The 6,243-nt window shown below is 33.4% G+C and overlaps 1 protein-coding gene across 2 annotated transcripts in view; it reads right to left on the bottom strand.

The window, feature by feature from the left end:
* Positions 1-3,334: 3,334 nt before the first annotated feature.
* LOC115210882 (adenomatous polyposis coli protein-like) overlaps positions 3,335-6,243 on the bottom strand; it is a 189,793-nt gene continuing 186,884 nt past the window's right edge. For both annotated transcript variants that reach the window (XM_029779652.2, XM_029779653.2), the window contains exon 12: positions 3,335-6,242. The gene's annotated coding sequence lies outside the window, so the exon portion shown is untranslated. The remainder of the gene's footprint in view (position 6,243) is intronic.

Below are 6,243 nucleotides of genomic sequence, written 5' to 3'. Positions count from 1 at the left end.
TGTCAGTGTGCACACACAACTATGTATGCATGCCCTGAGAGAAAAGTTGGACATAAGAAGCATCAGATGTGGTGTGCAAGAGAGATGACTGCTCTGGTATGGTCATGTGATGTGTATGGATCAGGAAAATTGTGTGAAGAATTCAGAGTGAAAGGTAGACTGTATGATACATGTGTGCAAACAGCCATGCTACACGGTAGTGAAACATTGGCTGTGACTGCTGAGAATATGTGTAGGATTGAAAGAAATGAAGCTAGTATGCTCCACTGAATGTGTAATGTCAGTGTGCACACAACTATGTATGCATGCCCTGAGAGAAAAGTTGGACATAAGAAGCATCAGATGTGGTGTGCAAGAGAGATGACTGCTCTGGTATCGTCATGTGATGTGTATGGATCAGGAAAATTGTGTGAAGAATTGTCCCACCCTAACAGTGGAGGGAACCTGTGGAAGAGGTAGACCCAGGAAGACATGGGATGAGGTGGTGAAGCAGACCGAACGTTGGGCCTCACCTAGGCAATGACAAGTGACTGAGACCTTTGGAGAGATGCCATGCTTGAGAAGACCTGGCAAGCCAAGTGAGATCATAGTCATAGATGATGCCAGTGTCACATAACCGACCTGTTTAAAAGCACTCTTCAATTATTGGCTGATATGCTGTGCTTGTGAAGACCTGTTGAACCAAGTGAAATCGTAGTTGTGGCCGATGCCAGTGCTGCCTGACTGGTACCCATGCTGGTGACATGTAAAAAGCACCATTCAAGCATAGCCAATGCCACTGCTGCCTGACTAGCACCCATGCTGGTGTTACTGATTTTGCTTCCTAAAAGGCTTAAGGAATCAATAATAAGATCTAGAGTGTCACCCAGAAAGATGACCACTCAAGATTAGTAGTATTTTGTCTGCTGCAGTGACTTTAGTAACTGAGTGGGTGAATAGAATAAATTCGTTTTTATAATCAAGCCATACTGTTATAAGGTTTCTGCAGTAAAAAGCATAAATTAATGTTACTCATTTTGCTTCCTAAGAGTGTCACCCAGAAAGATGACCAATCCAAGATTAGTGTCTAAAATAATTTTCACTCTGAGAAGTCAGAATATTTCTATAATGACTTTTCTTAACTATTTAAGTTGTGCCCATATGCATCGTTGAAGATGGCTAGGACATTGACCTCATGTACATATATTAAATGGAGGGAAATATTTGTTTTGAAAACATTCAAGATGAAATTGCAGATGTCCGTACCATTAAAACAATCCATACTTACACTGTAGATACCTTCTGGATCTGTCTTTTACATCCAGGCTGAACTCTTTTCAAAGAGCAGCAGCTTTCTAGTATAAAATATCTGTATACACAAGTTCATGCTCAGACACTGGATACCTATCTTCCCCTAGTATGCTCCTTGCTCCATATGGGTTTGTGTATTTGTAGGTTTTCTCTAATATTTCAAACAGCGTCAATGTGAAGATATACAGAAACAAGCACCTGCATGACACACACACATACATATAAGGATTGCTTCCAATGACATTTCAATAAAAAAAGCATTGGTCAGTCTAGGGATATAGTAGGAAGTACTTGCCCAAGATGTTTAGCATCACATGGCTTTAGAATCCAGAATACCAGAGATGTGAAGGGAACTTCATAACATGCAGCCACATCTGGAAATCTATGCATTTAAAGTTAATCTATTTTGTATACATGATACATAATGTCAATTGCAAAATAGTATTTTCAAAAAGGTACACTGTATTCTTGCATGCATAAGAGCTAAGTAAAAGGCTTGGAGTTAGAAAAGGGATCTGGTTGTAAAAACAGTGCCTCAAAAGTCTTGACCAACTCATAGCAGTATGGAAAGGTGAATATAAGAGCAATAAGTTCATTACCAGCCAGACCTTATCCATTGTGGCTATTGTAGTTAGTACATTATTCCAAAAACTAACATGTCACTTATTAAGTGAGTTTTCAGATGCATGACTGAGTTACAAATAATTACTAAAATATAACAAGCATTATTTATACTAGTGTAATAGAGCAATGAGTTATTGCTGTGATCCCTAGCTGGAACTTTTTTTATTTATGCATTAACTTCCTTAATTTCCCTAAAAGACTTAGACTTTAAGCACATAAAAAAAAAAGAAAAGAAACTGATTTCAAAAGTAGAAAGAGACTTTTCTATTTCAAAATACAGCCAGTATTAATTGCTTACTGGAATCTTCATCAGCTATTTATATAAAAAAAACACATTGAGAGTAAAGTACATTTAAAGAGATGAGTAACCTTACTCGATATAAATGTATATCATATAACTCCAACTCAACTAATATTTATTGCACTCTAAATTTTTTGTACACAAAATAAACCCGGTTTGTTGAGTTAGTGAATCTTTACATCAGTGCCTGATTTATAAGCTGGTGATAAATCTTTCTCAAAAATCTCCCTTCTGTCTTTAGGAGGGGACTACAAGTTTTATAAATCAAATATTAAGGACAATATAGAAAGCATTTTATAAGATCAGTTATTTTCATGTCTGGTTAGTGGCACAGAACTGACCAAGATGCTGACTCAACACCAATAAAAACTCGGCTCAACAAATGACAAACATTCTTCATGAACACAGAGACTTTTCTTCTCCAGTTCAATCTCTTAAAATTTGGTAAAACAAATTTTTTAAACTTGAGAAAGGCTGAGTTAGGGAACAGATTCAATTTTCTGTAAGAATACATATAAAAGTAGAAAATCAGTTTTAAACTGATATCTCTTTATAATTCCTAACATTTTGAAAATGAAAATGAAATATGTGCAATACAAAAAAAAAGTGTAAATGAAGAAGAAACAGATTGAATAAAAGTGTATTGGACTGATTTATCATGAGTTGGGAGGTTCAAATATAGTGTAGGCATTTGTGTGCCAGGGAAAAATATTCAGTGATTCTATATTCAATGCTATGCATATTGTGACAGGCTGAAAACTAACTGATCACAAATGCATCATTGACCTTTGAGCGATGTCCAGCTTAATCCTTATATAGGCATACTTAAAGTTGAAGATAGGAGGAAGATGGAGGAAAACACTGCAGACTGATTTTACTTCAACAACTTGACCACAGAAAACCTGGGAATATATTTTCAGATGTAGATGTGCAGTTTACAGATTTGTGGAGAAGTGAAACATGGTGATATTTCTTTAATTTAAATAACTCTAAGATGGAGTTATTTAACTTATCCAGTAAGCTAAATGTGATGAAGCCAAGGGCATGAAATATTTATCCTACTATTTTAGCACACACTCACACACAAAAGTCAAATTGAAGCACAAGTCATGAGGGCACTTAAGGTTCATGAAAGGATCAACATTTTTTTTATTCAATAGATGGAAATGATAGTCAGACTGAAAAATCATGCAGATTAAATTGATGCCTGATGGCCTGAGATTTCATTTTATTTTATTTCCTTTTTTAGACGTATTTTCCATTATAATCGTCATGACAATAGTAGAAAGCAACATTTTATAAGTACATTGTAATAGCAAAAATATAAAGATAATTTAGAACTATAACATTACTAAATAACATTATCAGTGATGAATTTTTCACATAGTGTACGTCTTCAGTTGTTATGTACAAATTTACAAATAAAAAGTCAACAAAAGTTCACATTTTTGAGTGGTTATCAGTACTAAAAAAATTAAAAAACATTCATTATCGACCAAATCATTACAAAAGAAACCTCTAGTTAACACAGTTGTTAGAATCTTTAAAAATATATTTAAGGAACAATATAAAACAAAGAAACAAAGGTATTATAAGAGATCAGGCAGTATAAAAAAAAGAATCAGTAACAAGTGCTATCGTGTACAGATAATTTTGCAGTGAGCTGAGTCTACAACACAGTTTTGATTCATGGCTGTGTAGCCACTGTACATCACTTTGTGTGTGTTATGTGTATGTGTATATATATACATATATATATATAGCTAATACTCTTGAGGAAAGCATGAAAGTTATACAATCTCAATTCCTCATTCATATTAAATCTGACACTTCGTACCTAGTCAAAAGAAATCACTATTAATAGCCTCAGAATGTCTTAGAGTCAAGTGTCACATCAGAAGAGGATATAATGATATTAACAATGATTTATTTTCTTCTTTGCCTTCATTCTTATTCAGTTTTTATGTAGAATATTTATTTTATCAATATATTTGGCAGCTACTGTAAAGTAAAAGGAGGTATGCTCCTGACAAACAGAGTCTACGACAACATGGTTTTGATTTTTTGCTATAACTATTTCATTCCAATTCACAATTGTCAATGACTTTAACAAAGCTGTGAACAAATAAGTCCTATTTTTGTCTTCACTGAAGTCAACAGCGATAATTGACTACACATTAATCATAACCTCTGATTATGAAAATTCAAGCAATTGACTATCACATTTGTATGAGATAGATAGATAAATAAATAAATATATAAATAAATAAATAATGGGTTGATTAATTATTACATGTGTTGTAGCCAATATCTTGTAAATTTGACGTAAGAAATATTTTGAAAACAGCTTTGCTAAGTTGAAGTCAATATCTGACAAGGCTGCATTCAGTAGCAGTGGCCATTGTTTTTGTTTACCCCCAGGTCAGCTCTGATCTACCAGAACTATGATCAAAATATTCCAGTCATGGCCATCTCTTATTTTTTAAGATGACAGGATGTGATGAGAATGAAATTTGGCTGCAATTTGGATTGTTTAGACCTAGGTCAATTCTAGTTGAGTTGACTTCTGATCAAAAGCATTTCAGCCCATGGCCATGCTGTCTGTGTCTCAGATATTATATATCTTGGACTACTTTATCCAATGTGTCTCTCACTTTCAAGATAGTTGGCTGTTATTTCTTGACGTTTGAGTGACCATATAAAAGCTCACTCATTGATTCAGAAGTGATGGTGTTTAGCCCCCAGGTCAGCCTTGATCATGCAGACCTATGGTCAAAAGCTTCTAGTTGTTGTGACCAAGATAGAGTGGGGTGGGTGATTCAAGGGAGAATTGTCTGTTATTAGTAGCAAGTTAAGCAACCATGTAGAATCTCCTTCATTGAATTTGTGGAATTACATGGAGGCACAATTCTTATGAATATATTTCATTTATCCAGTTATATTTTTGGTACAAATTATTATTGTATTTCTGTTTGCCAGAAGCAACCTGACTTCATAGAATAAAAATATATCATTTCATATCCTGAAACAGAAAACAAATAGTTTATTATATTAATAATTATTATTTGTATCATATTAATTATACTATGTCAGGTCACTGATTTCAAGTTCTGTATTGAATTAAGAATGAGTAATAAATATCTCTCTAAAAGTTTTGATGACAAGAATCAGTATTCTTCTTATTCAGAATTGGTTGTCTGAAATATCAAAACTATTTTGTTTTGTTACATCTATAAGGAAGTGAATACAAAAAAATATTAGAGTAGACATTTTATCAATAATTTCAATCACACAATTACTAATTCACAGATATATATACCAGGGGACATATATATTCTAGGTGTGCAAGACGAGTGCTGTACACCTACCAAAGATGGTAAATGTTCTTTATAATTTTGTTCTTGCAGTAACATGATATAATCTGACTGTAAATTGTTTTCAAATATAATAATACATACTCAGACACAAAGATTACATTGGGTTGAAGTCATATTATGCATAAAAATATGTTAAAATTTGTATGTTTATTTTCGAGTAGTAGTTAATGCCAAAGTAGGCTCAACACATTAGCACACCATGTGACAACAACTGGTATATGCTGCTGTTGATATATATACATCTATATATGCATGTATAGGTATGCATATATGCCTAAATACATACACCTAAAAATATATATGGATATATATACACATATACACATGTGCGCACACACAAAAATACATTATATATACATACAAACATACATACACTCGTACACAATGTGTGTGTGTGAAAAAAAATATATGTATATATATATATGCAACAATTGCTTATTATATTAGTGCTACTGATCAGGAAGTGTATAGGACAAACTCTGGAATGCCGTTGTGACACTGAAAAGCCAATTATAAATGGTTACCAATTTTTGCTTGCTAAACCTCTTTCATTAATGTGATTTCATTGGGGATCTATAACTAAGATCACTGAATTAGTTATACTTTATGCACCTTGTAATTATGTATAAAGGGAACATAGAAGAGTAGTTC

This window comes from Octopus sinensis, linkage group LG4, assembly GCF_006345805.1.
Source record: "Octopus sinensis linkage group LG4, ASM634580v1, whole genome shotgun sequence".
NCBI classification, from domain to species: domain Eukaryota; kingdom Metazoa; phylum Mollusca; class Cephalopoda; order Octopoda; family Octopodidae; genus Octopus; species Octopus sinensis.
The sequence above is the reverse complement of the archived record's forward strand: the minus strand, read 5'-3'. Positions and strand labels throughout refer to the sequence as shown.